The sequence below is a fragment of the Durio zibethinus genome, unplaced genomic scaffold, assembly GCF_047325235.1.
Source record: "Durio zibethinus cultivar Kanyao isolate XHJ-2024 unplaced genomic scaffold, ASM4732523v1 HiC_scaffold_297, whole genome shotgun sequence".
NCBI classification, from domain to species: domain Eukaryota; kingdom Viridiplantae; phylum Streptophyta; class Magnoliopsida; order Malvales; family Malvaceae; genus Durio; species Durio zibethinus.
Window position 1 is genome coordinate 52,983 of NW_028322920.1, and position 12,018 is coordinate 65,000.

Genomic DNA, 12,018 nt, shown 5'->3' on the forward strand with positions numbered 1-12,018 from the left:
CTCGTTTACACGCGCGCCAATGTTTTTCAGGGGAGTCTATCATGCAATCAAAAAAAATTGATCCTTTTGAGAAATCGATGTCTTACTCCATTACTTTGAAGGAACAAAACAAGAGAACAATAGCCTGACAAATGGTTTGGTTCGATTCGGGTGCCGTTTAGGCAGGAGCAGGATCCGAATCGAACCTATCATTGATTTGAGATATTGATAGGGCGAATACCCAGTCTATTCAATGCTAGGCATAATGAGTATAAGGACCTCAAAAATTCTCTTTTCGTCCTATGAATCTTAAGGTGTATGAAGTTTCATCTTTGATTTTTTAATCAGGATGATAGAGACTTCATTTAACTTAGGTTGATCTAGGCCAGAAGCAGACCTACGTCAAGATAAACTTTCCCTTCTTTGAAACACTTTGGTAGTGCTCCTGTATCAGTAATGAATCAGAGCACATGGAACCATCTTCCTTTTTTTTCTAAGAGAAAAAATATATATATGGTAGACTAACTGATATTTCTATCAGTTAATGAAAGAGCCCAATGCAAAAAAATGCATGTTGGGTCTTTGAAATAGGTCGAATCATTTTGATAATAATCAGTTCGATCTGTTTTACCGAGAAGGTCTACGGTTCGAGTCCGTATAGCCCTATATTTTATATTTTTATTTTATATTTTATTAATTTTTATATTTTATTAATTTTTATATTTTATTAATTTTTATATTTTATTAATTTAAAATATTTATTAAATTAATAAAAAAATATTTATTAAATTAATAAAAATGAAATGAAAATAATATTCTTAAAACTAAAGCAAACTAAAACAATAAAGAATATCCAAATACAAATAAAAAAAGTTGTATAGTTTTTTTCCTAATTATTGTATTCTTTGTTGATTGGAACTGGTCGCTTCCAGTTGCTTGGTTAAAATCATTCCCATAAGCTCGCTCACAGGGAGATCGCTCAGAAACTGAAAACAAAAGCGCATTTCAACAGAATCTCATAAATATATATAATATATATTAAATATATATATATAGATAATATATATATAGATAATATCTATAAAAAGATATAATATCTATAAAATATAGATAGAAAATAAAAAATGTATTCTATATATAACTATATATAAATTTATTCTATATTCTATATATAACTATATAATATACTATATAATATATATATAAATTTATTCTATATTCTATATATATTCTATATATATAATAGATAATAAGATAATAGAAAAGAGAAAAGGTTTTTTTTTTTTTTTTTTATTTCTAATACATATTAGATATTAGTTATATATTAGAATTCCTTTTATTTAGAAAAATACGAAATGAAGTGAAAACAAAAAAGTTTTACTTGTTTTGGATTTGTATAGTATTCTACTATACTATATAGTAATAGTATAAATATCTATGTAATAGTATAAATGTAATAGTATAAATATCTATTTATACTATTACTATACAAATTAGTACTATATCGAATACAAATTAGTACTATATCGAAATTAAATCGAAATAAGTGAAATGTAAATAGGATTAATTCCAATCAATAAATCTTAAAACGCAACAGCAAACAAACGAAACTAGACGATTCGATCAAACTGAATTGTTGGTTTGACTAAACAAACAGTTGTGGATGACTTGACAATGAATTCCAGGTCGAATCGACTAATCCGGTCTATTTTTCACATTCATAGGAGTTCGTCTATGTTTCTGCTTTACGAATATGATATTTTCTGGGCATTTCTAATAATATCAAGTGCTATTCCTATTTTGGCATTTCTAATTTCTGGAGTTTTAGCCCCGATTAGAAAGGGTCCAGAAAAACTTTCTAGTTATGAATCGGGTATAGAACCAATGGGCGATGCTTGGTTACAATTTCGAATCCGTTATTATATGTTTGCTCTAGTTTTTGTTGTTTTTGATGTTGAAACGGTTTTTCTTTATCCATGGGCAATGAGTTTCGATGTATTGGGGGTACCCGTATTCATAGAAGCTTTAATTTTCGTGCTTATCCTAATTGTTGGTTCAGTTTATGCATGGCGAAAAGGAGCATTGGAATGGTCTTAGTTCCTGAATATTCAGATAATAAAAAGAAAGAAAAAAGTAAAAATAATAATAACATTGAGTATGAATTCCATTGAATTTCCCTTACTTGATCGAACAACCCAAAACTCAGTTATTTCAACTACATTAAATGATCTTTCAAATTGGTCAAGACTCTCCAGTTTATGGCCGCTTCTTTATGGTACCAGTTGTTGCTTCATTGAATTTGCTTCATTAATAGGCTCACGATTCGACTTTGATCGTTATGGGCTGGTCCCAAGATCGAGTCCTAGACAAGCGGACCTAATTTTAACAGCTGGAACAGTAACAATGAAAATGGCTCCCTCTTTAGTGAGATTATATGAACAAATGCCCGAACCTAAATATGTTATTGCTATGGGCGCGTGTACAATTACAGGAGGGATGTTCAGTACTGATTCTTATAGTACTGTTCGGGGAGTCGATAAGCTAATTCCTGTGGATGTCTATTTGCCGGGCTGTCCCCCTAAACCCGAGGCAGTTATAGATGCTATAACAAAACTTCGTAAGAAAATATCTCGCGAAATCTATGAAGATCGAATTAGATCTCAACAGGGGGATCGGTGTTTTACTACCAATCACAAGTTTTGTCTTGTACGCAGTACTCATACTGGAAATTATAATCAAGGATTACTCTATCAACCACCATCTACTTCAGAGATTCCTCCTGAAACATTTTTCAACTACAAAAGTTCAATATCTTCCCACGAATTAGTGAATTAGGTAGGATTCAGAAACAGAATAACAAACAACGAATTAATCTTCATAAATTCGATTTCATCGTAAATGTGAAATACTTATCTTATACAAATTACAAATAAAAAAGAAAAGTGCGGGAGAGATAAAAAAGATGCAGGGCCGTTTGTCTGTTTGGCTAGTCAAACACGGGCTAGTTCATAGATCTTTGGGCTTCGATTACCAAGGAATAGAGACTTTACAAATAAAGCCCGAGGATTGGCATTCCATTGCTGTTATTTTATATGTATATGGTTACAATTATCTACGTTCCCAATGTGCTTATGATGTAGCACCAGGCGGACTGTTAGCCAGTGTGTATCATCTTACGAGAATAGAGTATGGTGTAGATCAACCGGAAGAAGTATGTATAAAAGTATTTGCTCCAAGGAGTAACCCTAGAATTCCGTCTGTTTTCTGGGTTTGGAAAAGTGCGGATTTTCAAGAACGAGAATCTTATGACATGTTGGGAATCTCTTATGAGAATCATCCACGACTGAAACGTATCTTAATGCCCGAAAGTTGGATAGGGTGGCCTTTACGTAAGGATTACATTGCCCCCAATTTTTATGAAATACAAGACGCTCATTGAATGATAAGAAACTAATTACAACTTCAAATATTCAAGGAATATTTGTACATTCTCTTCTAGCTCAAACGGAGGAATTGAGGTTTCATTCGTATTCTTATGGATAGGCTAATAAATAAAAAGAAATAAAAGACAATACATCATTGAAATTCTCGATTTTTGAAGATACCTTTTTATTTTATTTCGGACGAGCCGAGACAATAGGATGAACAACAAGGGTTCTATACCGTGAACTTTGTATCGCGCACATCACTTAGATGAACTCTAGAGAGTCACATAGAAAGGAATGAAGAAATGGAATATGAAAGAGAATACAAATAAATAAATGAAAGGGAATCGGATTCTATTTGTACTGTAGCTGAGATGAGTCTTGGTTATTTCTATCCTTGAACTCCTCTAGACCAGACTTTTGGTTGGGCCTTTCAACCAACTATTTTAATCTTTTTTTTTAATTAAATATGTATGAAGTATTAACATTCTTTTTGAATGTGAGGAGCCACAGCGTGAACAAATAAAAAAGAAGAGGAAAGATAATGAAATTTTTTTCTTTTACTACATTATTTATTTTTTTTACTACATTATAATTATAATAGACTCTTTGCTCATCTAAAAAATAGAAACAAAAAAAAAAAAAAAAATAAATAAAGAGAGGGTTTACTTCCAGATAGCTAGCTAGATAAGTATGTATTATGTCGATCTATATCAATTAATTTGTAGAGTAGATACTCATACAAATTAATCATACGCCGAGAACCAGATTTGAACTGGTGACACGAGGATTTTCAGTCCTCTGCTCTACCAACTGAGCTATCCCGACCATTACCGACGCATTATCCTCATAATACTAGATGACTTGGGTCTATGTCACTTAAAAATGAAAACAAAAAAAAAAACGAAAAAGTATTAAATTAAAAGGGGAATTTCTTGGATCTTTAAAAGGAAGACTTTGTAAATTTCAGTATGAGTAATGATATGGATTATGAATCATTCAAATAGGTATTCCTTGCTCAAGGGTGTTGATTTGTACGTATATCATATATATATCACAATATATCATATCACAAGACTTGTGATAAGAGAACAAAATTCTGCTAGGATACGCTTGTAAAATGGAAAAGAATAGGATGAATGAGAAACATAAGGAACTTTGAACCACTAACAAAAAGGGTAGGATAAAATAAATAGATAGCAAACGGGCTTTTTGGGGTTGGGGATAGAGGGACTTGAACCCTCACGATTTTTAAAGTCGACGGATTTTCCTCTTACTATAAATTTCATTGTTGTCGGTATTGATATTGACATGTAGAACGGGACTCTATCTTTATTCTCGTCCGATTAATCAGTTTTTCAAAAGATTTATCAGACTATGGAGTGAATGATTTGATTAATGAATATTCTATTCGATTCTTTCTTCAACTTGGAATCGATTCACAACAATTCTTTTTATTTTTCATATAAATTGATTTTGCATATAAATAAAAAAAATACGGGTTCGAGTCGTCTTTTTTGGTTTTTCATTAGTATACCTATTTATTTTATATTTTATATAGGTATATCTTGCATCCTTTCTGGAGTTTCGATATAAGGATTCCTTTACCAACAGTCAACCCCATTTGTTAGAATAGCTTCCATTGAGTCTCTGCACCTATCCCTTTTTTATTATTCTCGCTTGTTGAACCTTTGTTTATTTTCGTAAAATAATAGGATTTGGCTCAGGATTGCCCATTTTTCATTCCGGGGTTTCTCTGAATTTGAAAGTTATCACTTAGTAGGTTTCCATACCAAGGCTCAATCCAATCCAATTAAGTCCGTAGCGTCTACCAATTTCGCCATATCCCCTTTGTGTCTTGAGATTAGGATCTCATTAGGATGCACTTCCTTCCCCCTTTCTCCTTCCCTTCCTTTCCCCTTTCTTTCATTTATTTATTTTCTTTCTTTTTATGCGAAAACCGTTGAATTTAGTATTGAATTTAGTAGATATAGATACTGATTCTTATATCGAAGGGTCTTTACCTATTTTATTTCTTGTTTGTTTATCTTCTTTCGTCTCTATCGGAGACCCGTATTTATTTGGTCCAATCAGAAAATATTTTATCATTTCTGTATTCGCAATTCAATATAGATGGATATTCCATAACATATATATGCCCCCCTTACTCTCAGTTTTCTCAGGCAATTTACTCGAACGGTCGATTTTTTTTTTTTTTTTCGTCTTAGCTTCCGCCTTTATGAATGAAAACAAAAGAAAGGAGTCTCTCATCTCTCATTATGATCTGGATTTCATTTCTATGGGTTGCATCTTTTCTTTTTTCTTTAATTTTATTTTTATTCTTATTCTTTTATTAGACTATCCTATATAACCATAATAAGATAACTAAAAAAATAAAAATAAAAATGAAAATTGAATTTATTCATTATTAAAATTTATTCATTTTAAAATTTATTCATTATTAATTATTTATTTTCTAGTATAATAGCATAATAGCTAGAACTAATTATTCCATTCATTTCTATTTCGACTTCGAAGATAATTCGAATTAGTTAGTCTAAAAAACAAAGTTTCATTCTAATTATTTAGACTTATAACGTATCATTTATATAATGATAATATATATATAAATTATATATAAATATAAATTATATATAAATGCATAAAAATATTTTCACTATAATTATCTAATTATTAGACTCTATTTATAATTCTAAACTAAATATAAATAAATTAAATATATATTAAATCTATATTAAATATAAATAAATATTAAATATAAATAAATTAAATCTATATTAAATCTATCTATCTATATTAAAATTAAATCTATCTATTAAATTAAATCTATATCTATATCTATATAAAAAAAAAAAATTATATATAATTTAAATGTAAAATATACTAAAAATATACTAAAAAATACTAAAAATATAAAATAAAAAATATAGTAATATTATACTTAGTATACTAATATTATACTAATATATATATAATACTAAATTATATATATAATACTAAATAGAATATAATACTAAATAGAATAGAATACTAAATAGAATAGACTAATAGAATAAAGATAACATATAATAAAATAAATATAAAATAAAAATATATAATATAGAGATAAATAATAAATAATTATAAAAATTATAAATATATTTATAATTTATTTTTATAATTTTTATAATTATAATAAAATTAGAATTAAATTATAATAATATTATTATAATTTAATATTATTAAATATAATGTTATTAAATATTAATATGATTAAATTAAAATATGATTAAATTAAAATATCATTTTTAATATGATTAAAATATAATCAAATAGAATGATTAAAATATAATCAAATAGAATTATATTATTCTATTCTTAATTATTATATTCTATCAATATTAGATTGAATATTAGATTGAATCTACCATTATTATATATTATTATATATTATTATATATCATTATATTAAATATGATTATATTAAATATGGCATAAATTATGTATGGCATAAATATGGCATTTAAAATTTAAAATTCTAGTTTTTCTAAATTCTAGTCTATAATTCATATTAATAATTCATAGTAATTATGAATAACTAATAGATAGTTAATAGATAAGATCGTAATAGTTTGCTGAATTCCTATGGATACAAAATTTCTATTATTTGAGCCCGCTTAGCTCAGAGGTTAGAGCATCGCATTTGTAATGCGATGGTCATCGGTTCGATTCCGATAGCCGGCTTTCTCTATTTGTTTGCTTTTTTACTTTTTTACATGATTGATAATGTTTTTTTGAAATCAAAGAACATTGAAAAAGCTTTTTCCCCTTTTCTTTCCAAAGGTCAACGATCCGTTTATTATGTCGTAGAAACTTTCAATTAGGAATAAAATTGGAGGAGTTAGATCTTTGCAGAATAAATCAAGAAAAAAAAAAAGGAAACTTTTTTTGGTTTAATTTTTAGATTTTAATTTTTATATTTTATATTTAATATATATTTTATATTTAATATATTTATATATTATATATATTTTATTTTAATTTCTATTTTTTGTATACATTATATACAATATACATTATATACAATACAAAAAAGTATGGATATTGATCCAATTCATCTCATTAATATTTGTAGTACAATCCTTCAGTCGATTTCGCTTCATTTAGTTCAGTTTTAATTTAGGTTTATGAAATTTCAATAAAATTCAAATTAATAAGGAGTCTTTATGTCGCGTTACCGAGGGCCTCGTTTCAAAAAAATACGCCGTCTGGGGGCTTTACCGGGACTAACTAGTAAAAGTCCTAGAGCCGGAAGCGATCTTAGAAACCGATCGCGCTCCGGTAAAAAATCTCAATATCGTATTCGTTTAGAAGAAAAACAAAAATTGCGTTTTCATTATGGCCTTACAGAACGACAATTACTTAAATACGTTCGTATTGCCAGAAAAGCAAAAGGGTCAACAGGTCAGGTTTTACTACAATTACTTGAAATGCGTTTGGATAACATCCTTTTTCGATTAGGTATGGCTTCAACTATTCCTCAAGCCCGCCAATTAGTTAACCATAGACATATTTTAGTTAATGGTCGTACAGTAGATATACCAAGTTATCGCTGCAAACCCCGAGATATTATTTCAGCGAGGGATGAACAAAAATCTAGAACTCTGATTCAAAATTATCTTGATTCATCCACCCATGAGGAATTACCAAAGCATTTGACCCTTCACACATTACAATATAAAGGATTAGTCAATCAAATAATAGATAGGAAATGGGTCGGTTTGAAAATAAATGAATTGCTTGTCGTAGAATATTATTCTCGTCAGACTTAAACCTAACTAAAATAACAAAACAAGGGTTCTGCTCCCTTTTCACCTGAGTTAAGGTTAAGTAAAGGAAGACAGGGTAAGGGATTTGATTCGGAAATTTTATTTTTCTCCTATTCATGTATGATAGATCCGTAGGTAGATTTTCATCCCCTGTACGCTATTTTACGTATTCCGTATTAAAAAGAAATTGGGAATAGAGAATCTATATCAAAGAAGGGTCTAACTCTTTAGTATCTGTTCTTATTTGATTTGATACATTGTAGTCAGTTACATTGGCGAATTAGGTGAAGGTGCGGAAAGAGAGGGATTCGAACCCTCGGTAAACAAAAGTCTACATAGCAGTTCCAATGCTACGCCTTGAACCACTCGGCCATCTCTCCTACATAATTATTATGGCCGATAACCCGAGCGAATAGCGAGTTATTCATATTAGATTGTTCGAGAGGTACGAACAATATCAATTCTAACTAGAAAACTAGCTATAAAAATAGAAAACTTTTCATCACTTTTTTCAGCACTTTTTCTTTAGCCTCCCGACTCGAAGAAATTTTTTTGTGAGGGGGCTGTTAAAAATAAATAATATAATACGATAAACATATACCATATATATCTATTCATGTTTGCGAAAAAGGCACTCCCATCTTTTTTCTGATATTTCTACCGGACTGGATTAAATCAATGAATTGAAACGAATCAAATCAATCGATTGGTTTTTTTTTTTTAGACTATGCTTAATGGATATTTTTAGTTCATAATTCTCTTTAGACTCTAATTCCCCATTTCTATAAGAATTCTAAAATTCTTTTCCAGTTTTAGATCTCTCAACAACAACCTCTTACTCTGTAAATCTATTACAAATTCATAAATCCTCTAAGGGATTTTTATATTTGATTATATGTTGTATACCTGCTATGCACAAAACACAAAAAAGGGCAGTTATTTTATTTTCATCATAGAACGATTATTCGATTATTTTTCCTCTTTTTATCATAATTTAATCAAAACTTCTCTAATTTTGCTAATCTATCCTAATCCGTAGGATAAATTTTTTGATTCTTCAACTTCGATGAAATCGTAATAATTCTTTTTTCTTTTTATATTTTATTCTTATACTAATAAATTCTTATACTAATAAATTTGGATGAAATAAAATAGGATTCAAATATTTCTTTTTTTTTTTTTTTCTTGATTCCTGCCAAAAAAATTGAAGTAAAGTAGAGGGCTATATCTTTTTTTTTTTTTTTTTTTATGGAATGGGTCTGCTTTTATGTTATTTCGTACTGTACGCTTCCTTTGTTTGTGAGATCCTTTTTTTTTTCTCACGAAGGGGTAATGAAAAGAGTTATAGAATGGATTGCTACCTATGCCTAGATCGCGGATAAATGGAAATTTTATTGATAAGACCTTTTCAATCGTAGCCAATATCTTATTACGAATAATTCCGACAACTTCAGGAGAAAAAGAGGCATTTACTTATTACAGAGATGGTGCGATTTGATTATTATTATATAATTATAATTATTTTATATATTTTAATTATTTTATATATATTTTTTTTTTTATTTTTATTTTACCGCTCTTAGTCTTAGGAAAAAGACACATGATTCGGAATAGAAAAAAAAAAAAAAAAGACTATTGAAAAAAAAAAAGAAATCTACGCTTGTTGAAGGTGAAGTTTATAAATAAAGCAATTCCTTCTGTCGTGTATCCCCGATTAATGCAACCTCAGATGCTTCAATTGTTGATTCGAGTATTGAGCGAAAGGTTACACCTATGGGTCTGTATTGTGGGTCAACCCTACTACACTAGTACCAATAGGCGGCATAGAGGAAGAAGCACTACATCTAGGAATCAACAACACGAAAACTTTGTTATTGTTATAAAGGATTCCCTTTCCTTATCGGGATCGGAACTAAGAGAAATGGTTGGGACAACAAACATCCATCTTGTTCGTACTTTGGATACCCATATAACCATCGAAGATTGTTGAAGTGACTAATTCCTGGAAATTAAGGAGCGTTGAGAACAAAGAAATTGTTGGAGTTTACTTTATTTATCTAGTACGAACACGCTTGATGGTAAGAAAAGATCTTTTGCAAGAGGGTTGGCTAGAGATTTCTTGTAAAAACATTAGCCCCGCTCAGTTCATAATGACAATATTTCGACCTTTTTTTTAATTCCATGGATTATTCTCATTATGCACATAAAGGAGGAGCCGTATGAGGTGAAAATCTCACGTACGGTTTTGGAACGGAGAATTCGTTGAATCGAATGACGACCGTAACGGATGTCGGCTCAATCCGAAGGAAATTATGCGGAAGCCTTACAGAATTATTATGAAGCTATGCGACTAGAAATTGATCCCTATGATCGAAGTTATATACTCTATAACATAGGCCTTATCCACACAAGTAACGGAGAACATACAAAAGCTTTAGAATATTATTTTCGAGCACTAGAACGAAACCCGTTCTTACCACAAGCTTTTAATAATATGGCTGTGATCTGTCATTACGTGCGACTATCTCCACTATAGAAATAAAAAAAAAAAGGAAAGAAAGAGCAAATACGCTAGTAAATAAATACGCTAGTAAATAAAATAGGCTTTCTACATATTGCATCGTCCAAAAAAACGATTTTTATCAGCTGTAACAAAAAAAGAAAAAAAAAAAAGAAACTTCATAGAAGTCAAAATATGAAGAAATATATATGCCTAGATACTTTATTCTATGGATAAAGGATCTAATTGATAGAGGAAGCACCGTAAAGATCAATTAGCGAGGTTTTGGGCCGATACAATAAAAATAAATAAGAACTGCTTATTTATGTCATGATATGAGATAAAAATTAGGAATCAACTTATGTAATAGAGCCGATCCCCTAAGTTATTGAGCAGCGGTGTAGCATCAGATCCCAAAGACAGTAAGTCTTTTTTATGAGGAAGAAGTCTTTTTCAAGGATTCTATATAAATTTATATATGATATGAAACCGAGATAGTTACCTTTCAGAAAAATCTAACGGACGATAATCCCGAAACGCCTATGCTTTATTTTTCTGAAGGTGGGAGAAAAGATAAAACTCATTATTAATTTAATCCAAATTAAAGTTTGAAACTCATGTAATTAACCTCTTTTGGTTAACCCGAGACAAATCGATAGGATCTATGAGAAATCTCATTCAATTGGATATATGGTAGGGTAAAAAAATGGGACACCAAAAGAATTGACTGCCGAGCCGTATGAGGTAGGAAACTCTCAAGTACGGTTCTAAGGGAAGGAATTGACCCGCCTATTCCGACCGGGGAGAACAGGCCATTCGACAGGGGGATTCTGAAATAGCGGAGGCTTGGTTCGATCAAGCCGCTGAGTATTGGAAACAGGCTATAGCGCTTACTCCTGGTAATTATATTGAAGCGCAGAATTGGTTAAAGATCACGAGGCGTTTCGAATAAGAACAAGAGCTCTCTGTTTATTTATTATTTTCGGATTAGAAATTCTAATTAGAAATTAGAAAATTCTATTACTATTAAATTCTATTCTTATTCTATTAAATCCATTTAATTAAATTACCTTACCATTAAAATTATTAAATTAGATTTTTTATTCATATTCAATTTGAATCTTTAAATATTAAAAAATATTAATTTAATTGGAATTGTTAATTGTGTAATTGTTTGTTTTTGTTGGACCCATCGGTCAGATCATTTCTCTCTCTCTGGGAAAAACCAATCAAAGAATTTCATTATATCCTTTCTAAAATCGTTCTATTTCGTCTGATATTTCGT

The 12,018-nt window shown here is 29.7% G+C and overlaps 3 non-coding genes across 3 annotated transcripts; 1 reads left to right on the top strand and 2 right to left on the bottom strand.

Moving 5' to 3' along the window:
- Nucleotides 1-4,159: 4,159 nt before the first annotated feature.
- TRNAF-GAA (transfer RNA phenylalanine (anticodon GAA)) lies at nt 4,160-4,232 on the bottom strand. Its single transcript has one exon. It is a non-coding gene; the product is annotated as a tRNA-Phe (tRNA).
- Nucleotides 4,233-7,075: 2,843 nt separating this feature from the next.
- TRNAT-UGU (transfer RNA threonine (anticodon UGU)) lies at nt 7,076-7,148 on the top strand. The gene has a single exon. It is a non-coding gene; the product is annotated as a tRNA-Thr (tRNA).
- A 1,378-nt stretch (nt 7,149-8,526) lies between these two features.
- Nucleotides 8,527-8,613, bottom strand: TRNAS-GGA (transfer RNA serine (anticodon GGA)). Its single transcript has one exon. It is a non-coding gene; the product is annotated as a tRNA-Ser (tRNA).
- Nucleotides 8,614-12,018: the final 3,405 nt, after the last annotated feature.